Consider the following 24489-nt stretch of genomic DNA (forward strand, 5'->3'; position numbering starts at 1 on the left):
CCCTCTCCCTACCTCTCTACTTACTTGTGGTCTCTCTCTCTAATAATTTAAAAAAATGTTAATTATTCAAAAAAATAAAGAATAAAAACTTGGATCCAGCCAGCCTTGTTTGATCACAGGTCTGAAATGTTTCAGAGGAATTAAACAACAACAAAATGAAATGGAACATCTCTCCTAAAACTAAGGGTTTCAAGCCAAGAACAGCCTTAACAGAGACATGGACAAACTCGAAAAATGAGCTTTAAATGATACCCCAACACACCTACCCTGCGAGTTAGCTTTGGGCTCCCCTTTTCATTCAACTGAGCAAATGTCCTCTCTCCAGAGGTAAGAAAGAATGGAAAGACAAAGGATCGGAGGCGAGGCACTAAAAGATGTGAAAACAGAAAAATCACCCAGGGGCCAGCACATGGTGTCAAAGTTGGCACTTCCTCCTCAATGCTGTCTCAACACGGTATCTTAATAGTATTTTAATGGGCACACACTGCCTCTCACTTACTACCCTACAAACAGCCTATACTTGAATCTCAAACAAAGAACAAAAAGGGCTCCCACGCATAGGGTGGGAAAAACTTGCTTTTTTGTATCTAGGCATCCTACACCAAAACTCTGGTGATTCCCTGCCCGGATCTGGTAACAAGGAGGTTTTGGGAAGAGAACGGGAAACCTAACTTGGAGAATCTTTTCATCCCATAGCTGTTCCCCAAGCCGGACAGTTTGGCTTCCTCTCTTCAGAAGCTTTGCTGTCTGCTTTCTGTAAAGGGTGTTTGTAAAGTTTCACAATGTGTTGAGAACAAGTTTGCGAAAGACAAGTGAAGGCTTGTCGTGATTTTGTAAGCAATTACTTCATTTGTGTTTAATAAATCGGTCATAAATGTCATAGACTAATGGCTGCCCTTTCTCCTCCCGTCCCCATACACCCCCCGAAACAAAGAGGCAACCCTGTACCTCTCTTGCCAGGGGCCAAGAATTAATGGCAGGTCTTACACTAAACTTCACCTATTTGGAAGGACACCAATGGCAGCTGAGGACACACTGTGATTTCTCTACTCAACACCACACCTCTCTGCCCCCAAAACAAACAGATTTCCATCATTCCACTCTCCACCCAAGAAAGTCAGATGCCAGGAGAAAAGGTAACAGACGGCCCAAAAGAAACAAAATTAAAATAATCATATGACAGTATCACTGACTTATTCAAGGTCTTTTCTTATCTGATCATTGCTAAACCAGTAGTTACTCAAAAGCACACATTAAGTGATGATTTATCTGTTTGACTGTGGTACAAACATTGTCTTCTGCTGATGCTTAGTAGCTCTGGGAAAGGAAATGTGAATAAAGTTCTAACTCGGAATGAACTTTAAAGAATAACCGCATTCCAAAGGCTGAGGCCAGAGGCAGGGGAGGAGGAGAGAAGTAATTACTTTGAGAATGGGTTAAAAGTCAGCCAGAGAGGGAAGCTAAGGGCGGCTCTGTCCTATAAACTTTTCTGGAACTCTACTCCCTTAAGTCAGCCTTGACAAAGGATTTATGTCACTAAGAAGAAAAAAAGAAAAAAAGAAAAAAAAAACAGAAAAAGAGGTAAATGTGACAGGTTGCTCTCATTTTCAGAGTAAGTGCCTTCTTCACTATGGTGTTTGAAGCCACAAAACAGTAACTACCAAGCTATAAACACCTCCCCTGGAGAAAGAGAAGGGGCTATCCCAAACCACCTAGAACCTCCTTTCTTCAATCTGTGAAAAATGAAATCACATACATGGTTTGTAGGCCAAATGCAGCGCTCACCTATATTTTTCAACTTTAGGAATATTAGTTGTCCAAGTTTTTATGTAAGTTGTTTCATTTAAAAAAACAGCAAATAAACAAGCAGCAAAAACAAACAAACAAATAAACAAAAAAAAACAAAACAGGACTCCTGGCTTCTTTTGGGGAAAAAAGACATCTGGTGAGTCCACCACAATGGTTCTACTGGCTAGAATGGAGGTCTGGCTGTGTCATCTTTAGGCTAAGGGGTGCTTTCTGGTTCTACATTGTCCCCTCAAGTCCCCATCACGTCATACCTAGCCCGTGTCACTCACTGACATTACCTGAGGGCCCCTATATGGATTTGAGCTGATCGTTTCTGGTGTTTGGTGTAACTACTAATTAAATGCCCAGCAAATAATCCTTTTCCCTATTTGAAGGCAGAGAAAAAGGATCTCAGAAGCCCCCCAGTCCTGCTGAACAATTCCAACGGTGACCGAAATTTCGCTGCACTGAGTTGGTGTTGGAATTTCAGAATGATGTATGCCACATATCCTTGGGCTTGCCCAAAGTCATCCTGGTCCCAGTCCACTCAGACTGGCTGGCCATGAGGTCAGCCGCTCCTCCAGGTACCCGAGTCCCTAGGGGGTCTGTCACATGTTCTGTGGGCAACCCAGGAAAATGAACCACACTGTTCTCCTCGAAAGGAAAAAAAAAAAATACATTCTATTTTTATTTACTCTTCTTATTACTCCCAAATTAAGTCTGTTCAAAGTTGATCTATCAGACACACATTTTCAGCCTGACTTTCTTACAGTTACGATACAGAAAAACCATCCTTCTTCATGATATATTTTTTATAATGAGGACCACACCAAAAAAAAAAAAAAAAAAAAAAAAAGAAATGCAGAGAGCAATCTGTGGATCTTTGGAAACAGAAATGAATGTACATATTTTGCGCTAGCTAGCAGTAATTACTTTACCATGTGAGGCTCAGGGTAGGTAGTAATGTGCAATACCTTTAAACTTGGAGCCATCCCAAAAAACAAACAGCAAAAAACCTGACCTCTGACCCTGTTTTGAAGCATCACCACCCGCTCGGGTAGTGTTTGCATGCTGAAATATTTATTTCCTTCATAAAAAAATCTATCTGAATATCCAATCTCTCGGCAGAAAAGAGTCTTATTTCCATGTTAGCAGAAGCCCTTAAGTAATTTGGGGCTATGATCTGAACACTACAAGCTTTACCCACTTAAAACTTTGCCGGCTTCAAGATGCATATTTTTCTCACCAGTTCCTCATTTGCAAAACATATTAGAGATTCAGGTGAAAGGTGACGAAGTTTCCAGAGCTGGAAAGCCCAGTTAGAAAACTCTATGTTTCTTGGGCATAGCTTCCAACAGGGCTGTATTTCTGGGCATTCTGTCACTTGAAGACAGGGTTTGTGCCGGTGGGGAGGGACAAGTTCAAACAGGCAGCTATCATAATGGTAACTTTCTGGATGCAGCGTAGGAGAGACTGAAGTCGCTCCGGCAAGCTATTTCATCGAAACACCTCTGACTGTGGCATTACAGCACAGGGATATCACCCCGAGAAGTTTTCCCTCATCTGCTCACTGATTATGGTATTTAAATAAAAGGCCTAATGAAAGTCACTTAGACTTTAATTTCCGCCATGAAAAGGACACTCTAAATCTCACCTAAGACACTTGACTGTGTCCTATTTGCAAGTTCAGGCAGATGAGAGGAAAGAGGTACAGCTGCGGTGTCCATGCCCCTCCACCCCGGGCGCACCCCGCAACCTTCACCAACAGCAAGAGTGAGAGGAACCCTCGTTTCTCCTCCATGATGCTTTCTCATGAGACAGTGTGCTGGGTTGAGCCGTTGGTTATTTCTTCTCTGAAGCCCGGGATCAAGACACTAAAATTAAACTCAGAAAGGCTCTTAAAAGCAGAAGGCCTTGGGGTTTTCCGTCGTGTCTACCTACATTACTTAGCAGGGACACGGCTGGGCTTTCCTGGTGCAATGATTTGGGGAACACACAGGAGTATGGGCCTTCACTTCCTGATACCACTAGAACTTTACCTCCAAATAAAAAAAAATAAGTGTTTTTTTTTTTTTTTTTAAATTGAAGTACAGCGGACACAACTCTACCTCCAAATTTAATAACAGCTTGTGAGGCCTGAAATGCTGTTTAGAACCCATGTTATCTGTGAGGAAAACTGTCCACACTCTGTTTAGACTTGTGTCCAACGCCAATCTGTGGGAATTTAGAATTCTGTAATTCTGCAGCGTTATCAGAAAGTGGTTTCTGCATCTAATCCTGGGCCAGTTATGGTTACTTTAGGGGGGCAAAAACCCCAACTGTGTTGCAACAAGAAAGAAAATGGTTGTATACTGAACTATTTAAGTACGGTCATTTCTCTACTGAAGAACTTTCCATTTAAACTTGTGATAAGAACAGAGTACAAGAGAAAAAGTGCGTCCGCCCTCAACAGACTATGCTGTTGGTAGGTGCTCAGTGCAACTTCGGGTTTGCCAACAAGAGACTTAACACGCAGTTTTGAGGATCCTAACCTGCTTGGAAGAAGAGGCGCTTTTTAGGTCATGCAAGTTGCTGATCAGGGCCTCCGCAAGCCTTTCCAGCATCTTTGGGCAAATGGGAAAAAGGCGCCCCCTGTAGGCAAGCAAAGTCTCCCAGCTTGGAGAAGGGAGTGTGGGCTGGGCTTCAGCCCCTCTCCTTCATGCCAGCCCCCTCAGGCAGGAGCCAGGATGCAGGGCGTAACCCGTGTGAGGAGTACAGAATGTGACCAATTGCAGAAGCAGGCCTCTCTGCTCAGCCACTCTGGTTTCCAGGTAGCAGAAGTCTTGTTAAGTAACCTCACCAGCACACAGAGGTCAGGGACTAATTTCACAACTGTTTGATAAAATGACCTCGATAACAACAGGTTAGAAGGATGAGAAATAAATCAAGGGATTCTAGTCAGAAATAATTAGGAATCACAACAGAAAAGGGCAAAGTCGTGGGGTGTCACTTCATGATTAACCAGTTCTTCTAGACGTAAGGGTGGGCCTGGTTCACTGTCTTCATATTCTGAACCGAGAAGGGTGCGCAAAGAGCTGAGGACAGCAGGTCTGGTTCTTTCACGGGCAGGAAGAACCATGAGTGGCCTTCTGCTAGTGAGCGTCAGAAGCTTGGAAGCCAGGTTTTCTTTTTTTTTTTTTTTAAAAGATCTTATTTATTTATTTGACAGATAGAGATCACAAGTAGGCAGAGAGGCAGGCAGAGAGAGAGAGGAGGAAGCAGGCTCCCTGCCGAGCAGAGAGCCCGATGCGGGACTCGATCCCAGGACCCTGAGATCATGACCTGAGCCGAAGGCAGCGGCTTAACCCACTGAGCCACCCAGGTGCCCGGAAGCCAGGTTTTCAAGTATGGAGACACGTACTGAGCCAGCACACTTTCTTATCAGGTTCCCTGTGGGAACAAATGGCTCCAAGGAGAGTGCAAACTGAAGGTCAATGGGAAGGGAGCAAGCACCAAAAAATGCTCCAGAAATTACCAAAAGAGCTGGCTGGGAGGCTAGTACTTCTCAACTTGCGATGGAACCTAGGAAAGCAGAGTTAGTGACGGCAAAGTCACATCAGATGTACAGACTTCTTAACCTCCATATTGGGATTTTTGTCCCCAACATGAGTTATAATTGTAAATTAGGCACCAACACCTTGAAGATGAGTTAAGAGCTTTATATCTATTAACAACATGGATGCCTCCAAAGAAGGCAGGGAAATGGGCAGAAACTCACACATGTACACACAGCCAGGAAACATGAAAAATGTCCAGCCATAGTAGTGACAAAGAAATGAAATGAGATGTAAATTTTTAACCCCTAATTTGGCAAAGATTCATTCCTTTTTTTTTTTTTAATTTGAAAGAGAGAGTACAAGCAGGGGGAGCAGCAGGCAGAGGGAGAGGAAGAAGCAGGCTCCCCGCCGGGGAGCTGGGAGCCCAATGTGGGGCTCAATCCCAGGATCCTGGAACCATCACACAAGCTGAAGGCAGATGCTTAACTGAATGAGCCACCCAGGCACCCCAAGATTTTTTTTCTGATGGTAATATTCCACACTCCCGAACATGAGAAGGGAGAGACATTCTCAAAAGCTGTTGATGAAAATGTAAATTGGAACATCTTTCTGAGAATCAGATTAGTAATGTTTAATACAAACATTCACTGCACACACATTTATCCAGTACTATGATTTGTTACAAATTTAAAATGTATACTTTCTTTCACCTCGTAATTCCATAGAAATGTATTCAATAAAGGCTCAAAGATTAGGTATCTATTATAACATATAAAAGTGAAAAAAGAGGGGTGCCTGGTATCAGTCAGTTAAGCATCTGACCCTTGATTCCAGCTCAGGTCATGATCTCGGGGTCGTGAGATCAAGTCCCAAGTGGGGCTCCATGCCGGGTCTGGAGCCCACTTAAGAGTCTCCCTTGCCTGCTGCCCCTTCCTTACTATAAAAAAAAGTGAAAAAAGAGATCTGGTTAAATATATTATTGTATATTTTGAGGTAAATTTTTTTGTTAACGATTTTATTTATTTATTTGACAGAGAAAGATCACAGCAGGCAGAGAGAGAGCAGGACCCTGGGATCACAACCCGAGCCAAAGGCAGAGGCTTAACCCACTGAGCCACCCAGACGCCCCAAGGTAAATTATTCTTGAATGAAATGCAATTAATGAGAAAATGATCACAAAATAATATTCTGTGAAAAAAATAGAATACAAAAACCTTTAAACCTGAAATCTTTCTAATCATGCACCAGACGTTAAAAACTCGGGGTGGTGGGGTTGCAGGTAATTTTTATCTTTTTCTTGTACAATTATATCATTTTTAAATTTTCTACCATGAGCATTTATTAATTTTAAAAGCAGGAGTAAGTATTAACCAACAAAAACAGAATTAGCTGAAGAGCAGATGGGTTTAGAATCTCAAAAGCGCATAACTGAACAAGGAAACAGAAAAATGGTGGCATCACAATTCCAAATGTGCCTTTCGGCAGAGATTTACAAATCCTGAAAATACAGAAATTTGGAGTCCTGAAACAGTGTGGAAGGAGCGTGTGTAAAATGAAAAAGAAAAGGTTCAAAGCGGAAGATCCACAGAGATCACCCAGCTTAGTCTCTTTACTGGATAGTTCTGGAAATGAGGATGAAGTATTGCAATGACCCAGGACTCCTCCTGGCTTCGGCGCTATGCCTTTCCCGTGACACCAGGGACAGCAAGGGGTTTCATCTACATTGCAAGCATCCATCCACTGGTGGTCGGTGTTCAACAGGCTGGGCGGAAAAGACTCTACGGGAGTTGAGGAGGAAAAAAAATGCATTAAGATTAGTGACATCTGCCCGAAGCAGGAGAAGGGGTAGTACTGGCAGGCGTGCCACGCACTTTACATTCTTTAAAAAAAAAAAAAAAAAAAAGACATAATATTGTTTTCTCCAGGCCAGGTGTTTGTCACTATAAAATACTGAGTGTCTATTTCTAGGGCAACATTTGGCATAAATTAGGACTAAAGAAACCTATAGCTTCAATGGGCAAAAAATGAAGAGGGGAGTTTATACTTGCCAAATGAAAAGGGGGCAATTACAGATTTCAGAAAGGTATGGCATCATGCTTCACTGAAATAGTCATACTGTCTCCCCACGAAGAAGCTTGGGAGCAAGAGCACAGAAGTTGAAAGAGCAAACTCATTGCCTTTTCTCTGGAAAGACCGAAACAGAAATAAAGTTCAATGCTGTGAGGGACACCACATGCAAGTCTGGATGCTGAAATAGCCAAAAGCCAATCAAGCCTTGGAGAAACTTCAAAAGGGTCAACTTCACAGAAAAGGTAAGGATGGGACAAAGTCTCCTGAGACCTGCTAACCGTGGTCTCTACAGGGAAGAGACCTCTGTCAGGAACTCTCACCTGTGAAAACAGCACATAAAATACCAGCGGATCAAGTCTGTCTGCGTATTACATCACAATCAAGTAAGGTCTGCTCCAGAACCGCAAGGACGGTTCACCAGTATGGAATCTTATTATATAATATACCACATTTACAAGTTCGAGGGGAAAAGAGCCAAACCGTCACCTTAGTAGACAACCTCCCCGTTTAAAAATGAGGATCTGATTGAATGCAATACACATTAATGAGAATAAAAATTTCTTCCCTACATGAAAAGTATTTACCAAAATCTCAGCAAATCTCAAACTGACTTGTGAAACATCAGAACTGTCTTCAGTAACAACTGAAAAAATGTAAAGATGCCTACTAACCCTACTACTATTCAACACTGTGTTGAAAATCTCAGTTAAGATCAGAAGGAAGATTAAAAAAAAGGAAGATAAATACAAAACTGTCTGTATTGGAATGAAAAGGGCAACATTGTCATTGTTTTATGTTCTATCATTCCTCCCCTAGAAATTCCAAGGAAATCAACTGAAAAACTACTGGAACTATGAAAAGAGTTTAATAAGGTAGTGAAATAAATATAAAAACTCAGCAGCATGGGGCTCCTGTGTGGCTCAGTCCTTAAGCTCCTGCCTTTGGCTCAGGTCATGATCCCAGGGTCCTGGGATCAAGCCCCACATCCCAGGAAGCCTGCTTCTCCCTCTAACACTCCTCCCGTTTGTGTTCCCTATCTAAAAAAAAAAAAAACCTCAGCAGCTTTCCTACATATATGTAATTCCATTACAATAGCAACAAACCCTCTAAAATCCCTAGAAATAAATGTAAAAGGATGTGAAGAAGATTTTTTAAAACTCTGCCTAAAGACACAAAAGATGACAAATGCAAATAGATACATCACTTCAATGGATGAGAAAACAAGTTTCTTAAAGTTCTCTAAAATAAAAATCTATAAATTCAATTCACTTATCATAAACATGCCAACAGGATTTCTTAAATGGAATCTGACCATTCTAAAATTCATTTGGAAGAAAAAGGCATGAGAATAGCAACAAAATTATAGAAAAAGAATAAAAGGAGAACAAGCCCTATATTTCAAAATATAAAATTTTGCTAATTAGTGAAAACACAAAACAAAGAGCAGAATTCGTATACAGAACATATAAAGACCTGCAAATCAAAAAGAGAAAGATAAACAACAGTAAAAGGTACAAAGGCTGTGAATAGACAATACAAGAAGAAAAAGTAAAATGTTCAATAATAATGTGAAAAGATGCTCACCAGTAATCAGGACAATGTAAATTAGAACCACGAGACAAATTTTTTTCTTTCATAGTGGCAAAAATAAAATAAAATAATCAAGAGTGATAAATTGATATCAATTCTTCATACACAGTTGATGGGACTGTAAATTGGTGTAGCTCTTCTGGAGAGCTACTTACAGTTACTAAAATCCTAAATGTGCCCACATTTAACCTACTCATACCACTTCTGGGGATCTAGGCTAAGGAAATAGTCTGTACATACACCAAGAGGCATGAAAAAGGACATTCACTACAATACGGTTTGTGATAGCCAAAACCAAAAAACAAACAAAAAAAAACACCACCTCATCAAGAGGTAGGTACTTAAATGAAGTGGGAGAATATGACATTTGCATTATGAAACATTGTAGGACAGTCAGAAGGAATTAATCAGATTCCTACGTACAAACATGAGTAGCTTTCTACGTCAGTTTATGTTAAAAAAACACGAGTTGAACTGTAGGGATCAGACCATTTTATAAAAAACAAAAAGAGAAAGAAAGAGGGAAAGAAGTCATGGATGAGAAAAGGAGGAAAGGAAAATAAGACACTGCATAAGAAAGAAAAAGAGAAAGAAAAGAGCAAAATAATACCATATATTTTTATGGGTAATAGATAAATGTGTGGAAATATGTAAGAGACAGATCTAGCAGGATACACGCCAAGGTGCTGACGTTATTTTTTCGCAAGCAAAGCCACGCATTTGTTGGAGCACTCGAAGGAGGTCTGCTTTTCTGGAAAGGCAATATGCGGTAATGGTTACCTGCAGACGCTGGACAGAGGCTGCTAGTTCTGTTATTTAAATCAATCTGCGCCTCAGCTTTTTCATCTGTGAGGTGGGGTAATAATAGTGCCTATTCATAGGATTACTGTTATCCATGAATAAATTAATATCCATCAAGCCCATGTCTGGCTTACAGTAAACTACCAGCACAACAGAAATATTTGCTGTTAGGAAGAGCCATACAAACTTGCTGATATGTGACTGTTCTGATCTCTAAAAATAGTAATTTCATATGGCTTAACTTAATGTTATATATACTGTTTCGATTTTTTAAAATATACATTACATGTCTTTTTTTTTTTTTTTTAAGGACTGTGGGGAAGAAACGGTGGGGTAAGATTAGTAGAGAGGGGCTGAAAGCAGTCACTGTGTGCAGAGATATTAAATAATCTCAGTATCTGCATCCAGAAAGAGCTTGTCTTTCGCAAGGAAAGCCCAGTATTTAGAATAACGTTGCCAAGTAAAACTTGAGACATGCTTTCAATATCTATTTTGTGCATATTTCCATATGAACCCACTGGACCAAAGCTTTATACAAATGACTATATTCTGTGTAACAGTAATAATGTTATTAAACCTGGAATTTCTAAGAAACACTAAACACGCAGTAACATATACCTTAGCATGAAATAATCAATAAAACTTCTTTTGCCAAAGTATTACCTACTGCTTTACCCTAAATCAACAGCATGTTTTAAATGTGTTACAATTACTAACACCCATATAATGTTTAGGGCACAGGTGTAACACACACACCCACCTCCACACACACACACAGTTACAATATTTAAAACCAAATGAAGCACATCTCTATATTTAAAAAGGGTTAGACTGGCCTTAGTTTTAGTTTTTGAATGCTAATATCCATCTTTAAAGGTCCTTTCTATTAAAAAAAAAAAAAAAGGAGGGAAACATCTTCAGCTGAAGTCGATTTAGAAACAGACAAATTTGTACAAATACAAAAACAAACCTCTAGTATTAAAGACACAAACAACTCCAGGAGCGTCGGGATTCCTAGGCAACGGAGCTATAAATAGTCTCACATTATTACACCATCTTCTCTGCATATCTCGTAATAGAGACTGCTACGGGTGATTGAAGAAAATAAACGACTCTGACATTTCTGGATGTAACATGAGGAGATTATTTCATCATAAAGGATTGGTACAGAATATACTAACCAACAACTCAATATCAAAACTCTCCTTTGCAACTCTAAAACAGTGCAGAATGACATTTAAGATAATCCATTTATCACCACCCAATACAGGCTGCTTGTTCACAAAATGTCAGTGACAAGGCTGGAGCATTCCATCCCCAGGCAGTGAGTGCGTGTGACAAGGAATCTTTAATATAGCATCAGCTTCATTTCCTTATATGCTACTGCCATACCTTGGACTTCGGCTCCCGGAGTTTTTTGCAATTTATATGAGCGGCTGTACAAATGAACCGCCTTCTCTTTTTGTCACACACCATGGAGAGACATCCCCCTCCGAGGATAACAAGTCTGCAGGTTCATTTTCAGGCCCGCAATTTACTCCTGGTGAATTGTTGATGTTTTTATCAGCCATCCTTGAAAAGCTTAGTAATTCTAAAAATGTAAATAGTTCTTTAAAATAATAATAATGAAGGTAATAGGGACGTGTGTTTATATGCCATTTATTTATATTTTATATTTCAGAGTGGTTTTGTACACGGTACGTCATGCGCTTCACCAAATCCCTGTAAGGTTTAGTCATGAACGATCGACTTTTTATAGGTGAAGAAAAGGGAGAGGTAAGGCCTGTTGTTGTCGTGCAAGGCCTCATCGCAAGCCGGAATGATTTCATGCTGGCGCTGGAATGATCCTCAGGGGAGAACTGAGAAGCCCCCAGTAGGGAGATTACAATCTGATGTTCTGTTTGACCAAAGAGGACCCACAAATTTACATATCTTGAAATTTTCCAAAAAAAAAAAAAAAATTTCCGAATTTCTGGCTTTTCTCGAAACTGTAACCACACTGGGCCCACATCCTGCAGAGAATTGTCTAGACTCATCAATTAAATAAAGTAAGTGCTCCCCCATTCACTACCCAGTGCATTTTACTCCTTATACACAAGTTTTGCATACGGTGAAACTCACAGAGCTTCAGTGTAAGTTCAATGAATTCTGAAAAACGTATATATGCCTACACCCAATCCAGAGACACATCCCCACCGCCGTCCTCAAAGTTCTCTCATGTTCCTTTCCAATTCCTACCCCTCTTCCCTTCTCTTTCCTTCTTACTCATCTTTGAGGCCTGCTTTTGAATTTGAAATGCCTCTTCAGGTTATAGACAGGGAAGCTGAACCCTAGGGAGAGGCAGAGCCAAAAGTATAAAGCAAGGGTTCCAAACTTCTGGTCTCTAAGACCAGCCTTAAAACTGAGTCTTTGCAGACCTGTTACCCAAGGGCTAACCTAAAAGAAAATGCCAGAACAGCATCATCCTCATCATCACAGGCATTCAAGAGACACCAGGAGGGGTGAACAGTTAAGTCTGTTCTTTCCGTCTAAGGGAATCAGATCTGGAAGTAACAATGGAGTAGCAAACTGGAAGAAGTTTAGACAGAGACTTTGCTGGGAGTGTGACTGTGACCTAGATTTGATCAAATTTACTCCCCGCAGTGGAGGTGGGACTGCTCCATCCCAACCAGAGGGAGAGCATCTGGGGTCAGCCTCCTGCTGCGCCGCCTTGCCACTATTAAACTCCGAAATGGCAGGAGCCCAGCGGCAAAAAATAACCTCTGCTCCTGTGCCAGGCCACCTGCTTCTCGTCTAGGGCTGATGATCTTTGTTTAGGAGGCTAAGTGCCATATGGGATCCTGGATCCTTATTTGAAAAAAAAAAAAAAAAAAAAAAAAAGATATGTATGAAATTAAGCCTGAAAATTAAGCCTGAATGCATTTCTGTATGGAACTGCCTCCATGCCTTACTTTTTCTATTAACCACCTTGGTTAATTAAGTTCCCACCCAGCAGTAAGGTATGAGGAGAAAATGAAATAAGGTCTACTCCCGCATTTATATTTATGAGATCACAAGATCCTCGGAGCCAAAGCAAACAGGTTCCTATGGTCTTAAAGTGGCCGGTGCACACTGGTATCTCAGCTACCCCGTGACGGGAATCACCCTGCACGTTCTGTGCACACCAAGGAGTAAAACTCCTACTTTCTGAGAGTTTGCACCTCCTTCCCAGGGGAAAAACAAAAACAAAACAAAACACCACAACAAAAAAAAAAACCCAAAACAAAAAAACAGTACAGAGGGTCAGAGGTACCCAGAAGGCAGAGCTGATTTCCCAAGCAGGAGGCACACTCCAACCACCGCCCCACCCCCCGCCCCAACCCAGAGACCATGGGCTTTTTTTCCCCACCAAGATCGAAGTCTGTGGCCCATGAGGAAATGTGAGAGCTGAAAGTAACCAATGAAAATACTCTAGTGCAGCACCTAGGTTTTTATGAGCAGAGAAGCAGAGGGCCAGACAGGCCAGCGCTCGTTAATAACTATAATTTATGATATGTCCTGGATTCTGATAACTCAGTGCAACTCAAGGTGCTTATGACACCGTTTTTAGTTCCGTGCCAACCCCTGGAAGTAAAGCGAAGAAGCTCTGTTTTGCCGCTGCGGAGGCAGAGAGCAACGAAAAACTCGCTTTAGTTCAGAAGACTGAAGTATTTTGCGTTTTACTTGAGTTGCGGCTTCCTCCGCACTCTGGGTTTCACTACCTGTCTGGGAAAAGCATTCCGAAGATTCAATAATGTATCAAGAACGCTAAGAAGTGTTCCAGCCCTCATTAAGTTCTTGTTGCATTATCGTTAAACAAAGGGCAGGGCCAGTAACAGAACCCCTGTGTCTGTATTAGTGGCTCATGCCCTTTCCATTAGACCATGCTACAAGGAACACCGATTATAGATCATCTGCACTGCGGTGAGAACACGCACCAGGCAGAGAAGAAGAGACACTGGGCAGGGAAGGGGGGCTGGAGGCAGCGGACAAAAACCACCTAAGACATGGAGATTAGCTAGCTGTTATAAAGAAATGGCATCAGGTAATCATCATCCAAATTGGTGACTGCATTTCACAGAACAGTGCGGATGGGATTTTATTAGCTGGCTCTGCCAAAAACATATTGGCAGATACAGCCCTGAGCTTGTGGTTCACCAGACACACAAGAGCCCTTCTTCAGGAAGGGGATCCTGCTTGGGCCCTGGCCCGGCTCCAAGTTAATGCACAGTTAAAAGTAGCAGCTGCAGCAATGCTGAGACAGGGGGTCCCCTGGAGGAGGGCCTTGCCAAGGAGGCTCTTCCCGAATTACTTATCAATTGTTAACAGAGGGAACTTGGAAAAAAAAAATAGACACATTAAGAAGCAAACAAAACCTTGACAAAATTTGGCCTCAGTGAATACAGATGTTCTATGAATACATACAATTAGTCAACAGATTTATGGGGAAAATCTCAAATATATGTGAATTCAAAAAAAGTGACTGAACTCCCATTTTCACCCACCATTTGGTGGCAGGGGGGAGGGGGTTCTGCATGAGACAATAATGCTGGCAAGGTTATGCTGAAAGCTTGTATACTTATATTTTGCTGATTGTAGCGAAAACTGGTGCAACACTCTTGGAAAGCTATCTGGCAATATATACTGAAAGCCATAAAAACACACTTATCTTCTGACTTAGCCATCCTTCAGATTCCGAGGAAATAATCCAAAATAAGGAAAAAGTGGCATGAGTGAATTACTTACCAAGTTGTCAAGTCAAAAGCCACTTAAATGTCCAACAATTAGGGGAATGATTCTGCGTAATTGTGATATATTTCCTTGGTGGACTATGTTGGGGCCATTATAAATTCTATAAGGAAACTGCCTAAAATGGGAAGTAAAAAACACAGGCTCCTAGGGTTACAACTGTTTTTAAAGCATGCATATAAAATGCAGTAGACAAAGACTCAAAAGACAAGTACCCCAAATATTAACCATTGTTTGAGGATGTCTCCTTCTATTTTTTTCACAAAGGTCTCCATATCGGCAGCTCATTATTCAGGATATCCCCCGCTTTGATACTGTCCCCGTACTGTGTGTGTTCATGTGTGCCAACGAGCAGCCCACAAAGCGCATCTTTACTAGCGATGAGCTTTCCCTGGCCTGTGCTGCTTGAAAACAGCTAAGTACCTGCCAGTACCGAAAATGCCAGAAGTTTCACATCCCCACCTTCTACCGGAGAATCCCAGGACCTCTCCCAGCCCTGCAAAGCAGTGACTGGCTGCAGGTGAAAAGCGATGGCCCTTGCAGACAGTTGGAGGTGCTGGCCTGGGTGTCGCAGCCACCACCATGGCCGCAGGCTTTCCACCCGAGCCCGCTCTGCTCTCTCCTGCCGCCTGCTCGGGGCCTCGTCTGCATGGTTACGACGGGGGTAAAAATGGATGACGGAGAGTTACACCTAATGTGATTCCTCTCTGAAAGGTGAATCGCTGCATATTAAACTTGACCTTTGGTCTGGACTCTTCTATCATCAGCATATCACGGGCCAATTCACTACTCTCCTCCCTCTGGCACAGCTGGTTCCGGGCCTTTTCCCCCAAGAAAAGGACAGTTCAGTACCCCTCGCCTCCTCTGCCCAGGAAGCGGCCCTCCATCAACAGTCTCTGCTGGTGCGATCTTTCCTCGAAGCAAGGTCCTGACAAGGCCCTGGCTGCCCTCCTAATTCAGAGCCACGTTACCCTGGCCGCTTTTCCATATCACACATCTAAGCCATTTTCTGGGCTTCTTGAGACAGAGATCCAGGAGGTTAAGGGTAGTGGTTTCTCTCCCCGGTATGTCTTCTCTGATCTGACAGAACTCTGGCTCGGTTTGCAGTGGGCAGATGTTTGCGTTATTATTTTCCCTGGGGCCGAGGGCACAGGAAGAGAGACTCTGTAGCTGCAAAGTGGAGAGGTGGCACTGGAGGACGGGAGGGCCATCGTGTCTGCCCCAGAAAGACCCAGTGGATGAGACTGGGAACTTGCTATCTGTAAATCTGCACCAAAAAGTCACAAATTACTGTCAACACCGTACGTTCCGTTCACTCCCATAGAACTCTAAAAGGTGACGATCTCGGGAGATGGGTGAACTAGAAAGCCAGCAAAACACCGAACCACTTTCCTACTCCACGCGTCTGATCTCTAGTGAAGGGTGAATGAATGACACTGGACCGCAGACCCTCAGCGAACACCAGAACTCCAGGCTGAGTGTCCTTAACTGTTTCCGAAAGCCGGCAAAACTGTTCTTCAGGCAAGAGAGAAGATTTATTTCACATAAAGGACAAATGCTGTCCTTTAATTAACAACATCTATCTCTGGGACAAGCACATCAGGTATACAATACAGAAGATTCTTTTAATATAAAGGACAGATGGCAACTCCACTCCTGGGACTCTCAAGGCTGCCCCAGAAAAACACACAATTTTAAAAGGCTTTGAGAATCCTCTAAGGAGAGCCCGTCAAGAGACAAGAATGCTTCGCTGCCCCATTTACAAAGTAAACCAGAAAGTGTCTCCGAACCATTGAGAAACACTTGAAGAAGAGCCGGGGGAAGCCGAGGGAGGGGAGTCATAATGCGTGCCTGGCGGTCACGTTGTGTCGCGGAAGTTTCCTTTCCCCGCAGCCCAAATGGCACTGGATGAAAAGGAGTTTTAATGTGAAGTCTTGACTAACACATGGGGCTCCTCGATCACATAACAACGGGCAAAACAAAACTCTCAAACATCCTCTTTATGCTAATACCGGAAAAAAATGTCCAACCAGGATATTTCCACCCAGCTGGGCACCAGGTTTCCTTGGTGAGGGGAAGATGGGACCCATCTTGAGCAGAATGTCGCTCCTTTTATGGTTCTCATTAGTCTGACTCAACACACACGTGTGTTGGTACAAGATTCCTACGGCATGTGTTATACCAGCCTAACTGGGTGCTAACATTATAAACCACACATCAACACTTCTTGCCCGAGTGTTAATGTCTATTAATGTCCTGCTGGGGGAAAAGGCTCCTAGAGCCAACGCAGAGCCACAATCAAGACTGCCTGCCTCAAGTTCTAGTCTTGGTGTGCTGCTTCTAAGTAGCCTATTTAATTAAGAGAATTTCTAAGTGGGGGTGGGGTGGGGGGGTGGGAGGGTATCGCAGTGTCATACTTGGTTTCTCGATCTCACATTGCAGAGATGATCTTCACACAAGAAGCTCAACCAGCCACATAAACCTGGAGGAATTTAGGGCTGAGGACTCAGCCATGTGGAATTTGGCTACTGATACCCCAGATACCAAATTAGGCAGTTCCCACTGCTGCGCTGTGAGGTTTTGTAACACAGTGATAGGGGGATGGAAAGGGCTTGCCAGTGTCATAGTGAGTTCGCTTGTCTGCGCGTTTTCTAGATGGCCTATGAAGTGGGGATCATTTTCCTGCAACTGTAGGTATTAAGTCACCAAGAGCACATATAATGTGCCGGGGTACGCGATATACAGGTCACTAACACAACCTAAGAAAGTACATGCTGTGGGTTTCTTTTACACAAAACAAGAAGAATGCTTACTACCATGTGAATGGACACACATACATGCATTGTAAAACAACCAGAGGACAGTTTTATACATTTTGTGGCATTCCCTCCAGCTTTGCTAGGCATCATGGAGAGTGTGTATCTAAGCCACACAACTCCATCCCTGCAAATTAAAAAAAGAAGAAGACGACGAAGAAGAAACAGAAGTCGTACACACACAAGCACAACCGTCAAAACTGGATTTGCCCTTCTCTAAATTAATCCAATTATTCAAATGTCAGTTATATCTGTCACAGCCTGGCTCCTTGGGCCGAACCAAACTGTTAAAAATTAAAACTGTTTTACTTCGTTTAGTCTTTCTGCCTTTTTAGTGTAAAATCCACAGTCTCGACAAAAAGTTGTGGGATTTGACACCCAGCGCAACACAACCCTATTGCTGTCGTCCATGCATAATTCACTTTGGAAATAGGCGCTTGCTTTAAAATATCACTAAAATATACATGTAACATATGCTAATTTCACTGCGTTGGCTTGTAAGCTCTAGCCACTAGGTTGTATGTAAACTTCGCCAAGTGCATACACTGTACATAAAGGGATTATAAATGAAAGGAAATATCTCTGTCCCTAGCTCTCTGTCTCCAGCCTTGGCCAAACTGACAGCCCCAAACCCCAGCACCATCTAACATGCCCTTCCCGTGGAGAAGACAGCCTGTTCTCAGAGTCTTAATTACATCCCAGCTGACCGCCCAGCATTGCCAAAATCAGGCAACAAACGCTGGCCCTTCACTCACAATATGGTCTGCTAAACAGACTCCTGGTCACACAGAAAGAAACTTTCACAACGTGGAGAAATAAAGGGACAAGCAGGAGATCAAGGGAGAGCATAAAGAGCAACCTAGGGGATGGAAGAGAGAGAAACAATTCATCCCCACCACGCAAAAAAAGAAAAAACAAAGGGGGAGGAGGGTGTGGGGGAGAAAAACCTTCTCTTCCCAGAATCCTCAGGCACCACCGAGCAGCAGAATCTTAACAAAGCTATCCTTATTACAATGAAATCAAAGCCTCACTCATCCAGCCGAGTACTGCTGCTCAAGATGGACTGCTGATACTAAGATTCAGTAGATTAATGACTACTAAGCCAGACTCACCCCACCCCACACGGATCAGGCCATTATAATTACAGAAGAACAGCGTGAAACATTCTACCATTGCAAATGGTATCATATGTTTTCCTGCCTGGCTTTTTGGGAAGGATTTCACTCATTTGACATGGGTAGAAGGTATCAGAGCCCTACATCCATACCCACCTGTCCCTCATAGCTGCATACATAAAATTAAGCTTCTTTCTGTTCGTGACCACATCACATGTAAACAACAGCAAGCAAAGACGGTTACCAAACTTAGAGGCTACTCTTGGCTTGTACCCATTCTAAATACAGGCTCACGGCATATCGACATTTACTTTAGGAAGCTTCTGGAAGGCGACTGTTCTCCAGAGCAACGGAAACCAAGATCAACAAAAGATCTTGAAGGAGTGCTACCAGAGAAAGATTTGCCCTATGTACGAAAATGTACACTGGGAAAACAAACAGTAGCTTCAAATATGAGCCCCATATCAAACGTGGCAAAGGCCGGGGCTGGGAATCTAACACGTTGATTTCAGGACTGACATTGTGTTTCTAGGGGTAACATTTATTCACCACAATGGGAACGGCGCCCACTGGCATTCTGTCCTCTAGCAACCGCAGCTGATTTGCAATTAAGCTGCTGCTCACATGGGCAGCTCCACGTGTTATGCTCGGAAATGAACAGGGCTATGGATTTGGTGATTTTGATGACGGCCATGGAGCATCCTGAGCAAGGCCGGGCCAGGGCCAGATAGCTAGTTAAACAGTAAAAATAACTCAGACGCGATCCGCATAATTTACAAAGCACTTACACAGATATCGCCGTTAAGTTTTACAATTACTCTCTAATGTAAGGTTGGTATCATTCTGATTTTACGCAAGAGGAAACCGAAAGGTCAGGGAAGCGTGGTGGCTCACTGAAGAGAGCAGGGCTTTGGACTAGAGGAGTCCAACTTTTCCCACGGTCCCTGCCGTTGCTCTAGAAAACACAGAGGTGAGACATAAGGAAGGTAGCTCGAGATTTCACATGGAGAGTGCTGGATCGGAGAACACAAGTATACCTTACTTTACAGTAAGACAAGGGGTCAGCAGGCGCACCTTCGAGCACATGGCAAACAAAGCTGACGTGTTACGGGTGCCATTCTGATGGAGGAGGCACGACTCCTCCTCTCCAACATGGCAGCCCGCGGGTGAGGTCGGTGAGTTTTAAGGAGAAAAAGTAGGGCACCGTTAAATACTACAACTGTTATCACTAGTACCACTCCTTCTCTTTAAGAGAAGCTGAAGCCCTAATCCAGAGAACACCGTGGCACAGGATGGGATGACTGATCAAAGGGGGGTCATTACACAGAAGTGGTCTAACAACAAGGAAACTACGACAGTTGCCGCCATCGATAATTCTGAGACTCAAACTGCTCTTTGGCTTTTCGTTTGTTGGTTGGTAGTTTTAACCTGTTAGGAAATCCTTAGTGAAGGAAAAAAAAAGTTCCATTATCATATAATCTGAGTTCAGCATGACTTAGCTAGAAATCATAATCTAATGCCTCATATGGAGCCCTAAAATTAAGTCTTTATGCTCCTTTATTCTCTGAACTGATATGAAGCTGTAAGACAAGATAACAAAGGACGCAGGATACCTGAGCAGTGCTGAGTAGTAGCTGTTTCAATGATTCATTATTTTCTGTGGAACTTAAATAATGAAGATTTGGAATCCTTTTTCCATTATAGAAACAGACTACATTCAAATTGCATCTAGAGAATTGATACCAAACATCCTTTGGGGATAAATTCACTGCAATTTGAAGTCTGGGAAGGCAACCAAGACATATAATGGAAAGAACATGGACACATTTAACATGCGCTTAAAGAAGAGATTTAAAAAAAAAAAAACCCAACTTTAAAATCTAAGCCAATGAAAAGGGTTTCAAATTATGCTGAGAAGACATCTTTCTTACCAGCAATCTGCATAAACAACTAATAAATAAAAAGAAAACATTTGTTGTGTTCTGGTTCCCTTCAATATAATTCTTCCTCAAGGTGTGGACCGGGGGTTGCCAAACTTTGGCGCATGAGCCAAATCCTGCCACCTGCTTTAGTAAATAAAGTTTTATTAGAGCATGGCCACACTTAATCATTTACATATCGTCTGTGGTGGCTTTCTCGCTGTAAGAGCAGAGCAGTTGTGACAGAGACTGTGTGGCTCACAGGGCCTAAAATACTGTCCGGCCCTTTTCAGAAAGAGCTTGCCAGCCCCTGGTCTTGACGAAGACCTACAACGTCCCATGTACCAGGGAACTCAACCAATTCCAAGTATTTCACCCTTATGAAAACTGGTTTAAAGTTTAAATTGTTAAAAAATATACTTTGTTTTATAACCTGGCAGGGTTTAGTTTCAACAGCAGTGATCAAAAGCCTAGCAGTGAGTTGGCAGGATTATCAGGAACAACCGAGGAATTTTAGCAATCCGCTTGAAGTTCCTTGCTAAAAGTTCTACTTCCAAGTTAAGAGCCAGTGATCTCACAGAGACGCAAATCCAAAACGGGTAGCGTGGCTTTGGACGCAACAGTCCCAGGTTCAAGTCCCACCTCTAAAATGACTTAACAAAATAGTCAGTGGCAGCTGTGACTTTAACTGCGGGAGGCCCAGTCTCTTCCCTGGGAAGGTGAGGGTATACCCCACCTCCGTGAATTACGGAGGAGGAGATGGAAGGTTACAGTGGACACGGGGCACATAATACGAGGTCTGAGGCTCCAAATGGGAGCATACGAAAGGCATTATTTCTGGATTTGCAGGCTAAACTTCTAAGAATTCTTCCATTTTATGCATTACCTTCACCTCATCCAAATATCTGTCATCTTAAGAAAGTTTTTACTATACTGACCTGGCTCTCGGTGTATGAATTCCGAGTGCCACCAAGAAGGGTCTTTGTTTTCCTCTGATTTTGCCTTTTGAGAACCCAAATCTGAGTCATCCTCTCTGCTGCCCCCATCCCAGGGACCTTCCAAATTTAGACTCTTCTTTTATATCTCCTCTTACCATAACCGGCTGCCAAACGAGCTATCACACAGGCTCACTTGCTGAGGTCACCACCATGTTCGCCATGCAATACACAGAGAATGAGGCAACCTATCTAAGACCCAACAGCAACTCAAAATATATAAAACATTAAGTCCAGGAAAGGTCTGGAGAGAAGCGCTTACTGCCCATGCTGGAGAGATACAGAGGCAGAAACATGGAGCATGAGTTCTGGATCTGAAATGCACACGTGCAGTGATTATGTAACAAGATCTACCTGTGGCCCTGTGGTATCATTAGGACCTTCAAATACCCACGACAAGAATGAACGTGCATTTGAAGTGCCTTTGGGAGCAAGTCAGTGTAGACTTAATATATACTGCTTAAAGATACCTAAAACTGTCATGCATTGTGTTATTTTAAAAAATGCAACACAGGGGCGCCTGGGTGGTTCAGTCGGTTAAGCATCAACCTTCAGTTCAGGTCATGACCTCAGGGTCCTGGGACTGAGTTCCGAGTAGTGCTCCCTGCTCAACGGAGAGTCTGCTTGTCCCTTTCCTTCTGACCCTCCTCCTGGGTCATGCTCTCTCTCTTGCTCCAATAAATAAATAAAATCTTTTTTTAAAAAATGCAACACAGATTAGTCTTGGTTTAGTTCTGAAGGAAAGGCCAGTTTTTTCTACTGGATTTGAGTATAAGAAAACTAAACCTCTCAGGACTTAAAACATATTCTATACTTGATACTCTATACATATTCTGTGCATTTCATATATAAATTAAAGACTACTACTTCTTTCATTTTCTCAGTGGGTACAGAAAACACATACTTCTCATTTTGAACTTTGGCATAAATTAAAGTAATTCAATTTCAGTTTTCAAATTCAATTTTCAAAGTAGCTTAAACAAAGCTTAAGAATATTGAAAATAATGTGGACCACCATACGTGCAGTATGTTTGAGATCTCACAAACTCTACAGGCTTCACCTTGCAATGTAAATCATCTACCATAGTCTGATACTAGTTCTTGGCATTCAAAGGACAGATGTCCACGTTGGCAAAGAAAATACCTGAGTAGGACTTTCAGATGATTCTTTATAGGCTTCCAGGTATCCTCATATCAGGGTACCGGGAACCGGTCTGTAGACTCTCCAGGTATGGGTGTCAGTCGAATGATGAAGCAAGCACAGCACACAGTCCTACCTCCATCTTCCTTTACTCGGAGGATCGAGCTTCTCACCTTTGCCTCTAATCAAAACAAGGAGTAGCACCTGTCAACTGCTTCCTAATGGGGACAGGGACAAAGCCTCTGGATCCTAAAGATGTGACTATGCCCCTGAAATTGAAAGAGCTCTGCTATGTCTGCCAGCTGTGGTCTTCAGACAGAAGTGAAAGTAACAAGATCATGGGGCAACTTCCCCCTAGAGCATGAACTTGAAGTCAAGCATAGTGCTTCCACCACTAGTAAGATCTGACTTTTCATTCTGGATCTCGCCAAGAGTCCTCGCCATCAGCGCTGACCGTGAGCTAAATAAACAAGAGAATGCCATAAAAGACATGGTTTCCTGTGCTCTATCTCCTGCAAGAAAGAAGTCCCTGGGAGCGTGCCCAACCCAATAGCCCATGGTTCATGTGCTATTATGGAACTTCTACAGGTGATTTCCCTAAACTCTGGGATGAGACCAGGTCAAAGTTAACAGAAATGCGGACTCAGTGAACAGTAACAGGCAGCGAGAACCAGTAATAGCACCGAGAGGCTCCAAACCTATGACTCCCTTCTTCAATGGGCTCTCACAGAAACGGGACAATTTGAGGTGTTTGAGAACTATCACATCGAGCAGTGGATTCCCAAGGGGCTCTGTGCAAAGTCCTCTTTCACACAGCCCATTTCCCTAAGCCTATACAATGTAAGAGACTCAATGATTCTACCAAGGAGATGTCACGGATCAACCAGACTGATCACTGTCAGCATTGGTCATCATCATGGAATTCCCCAGGGCCAGTCCCAACATATGCTGCCTGAATTAGCACCAAAAGTAGATTTCAAAGCAGATTTCAGGTAAAGCTGATAAATGCCTGACCAGACCTAAAACTGGAATGTCTCTGATAATAATGAAATACAAGCCTGTGCATCTGGCTAGCAAAATCCGTCTTCCCGGCCTCGAACAGAAGTCGGAATCTGCCTTGGAAGAAGGCACAATAGAACTCCCGCGAATTAGCTCCAAGAATTTAATACCTGTTGCAATTTTCTCCAATTTAGTCTATGAAATAATAACACAGACAGCAATTACCATAAAGAAAAATTTCAGGTGCAACAGCCTTAGTTCAACAGCTGGGATCAAGTGTCAGCCCAGAATAACAAATTTCATTCATTTTATCTCCAGCTCTGGAGACATGCTGCTACTAGCTTTTAATAGTCAGGAATGTCTGTTGGCTAAATGACTCTGCAGAGCTAGTCAAGTGAGGGCGGCCCGCGACAGTTTAATTGGGCTGCTTGCTAGAACTCTATCTGGGGGCTATAAGCAGCGGACTATAAACAAGCAGAGAGCCGCACTGAGCAGAGCAGCCTGCAGGAGGAAAGAAAAAAAGGAGAGCTTTGGATGGCAGGATCTCTCCCTGACACTGGCGTCAGGTTGACTACAGGTGAACGGGGAGCCTTGTGGCTCCTGCTTGCAAAAGAAAGGCGGGGGCGGGGACGGGGGTGGGGGCAAGAGAGCAATCAATGATCTTGTATCGATTTCTGGACACTGTGTCCTAGATCCACTCTAAGATAGAATGACGGGTTTTGGTTTTGTGCTTGCAAGAGACAAAAATGACTAGCACCAGCCTGACTGGTTTCTGATCACATTTCCTTTAGAAACACGCCACCCATAGATTCCAACCCCCCTCCAACCCCCACCCCCAGACAGGGAAATCCAAACAAGTTTATCACTGCAGAAGGAGGGTTAGGGGCTGGTTAATCAGCCATTTGTCTTCGCTGTTCTGGATCTGGGAGTCAAGGGGTCGAAAGCAAGCACA

At 42.9% G+C, this 24489-nt stretch overlaps 1 protein-coding gene across 1 annotated transcript in view; it reads right to left on the reverse strand.

The window, feature by feature from the left end:
• Positions 1 to 24489, reverse strand: part of FTO (FTO alpha-ketoglutarate dependent dioxygenase) — a 373822-nt gene that overhangs the window by 108973 nt on the left and 240360 nt on the right. The gene's annotated exons all lie outside the window — the stretch shown is intronic.

Source organism: Neovison vison, chromosome 7 (genome assembly GCF_020171115.1).
Source record: "Neovison vison isolate M4711 chromosome 7, ASM_NN_V1, whole genome shotgun sequence".
NCBI lineage: Eukaryota > Metazoa > Chordata > Mammalia > Carnivora > Mustelidae > Neogale > Neogale vison.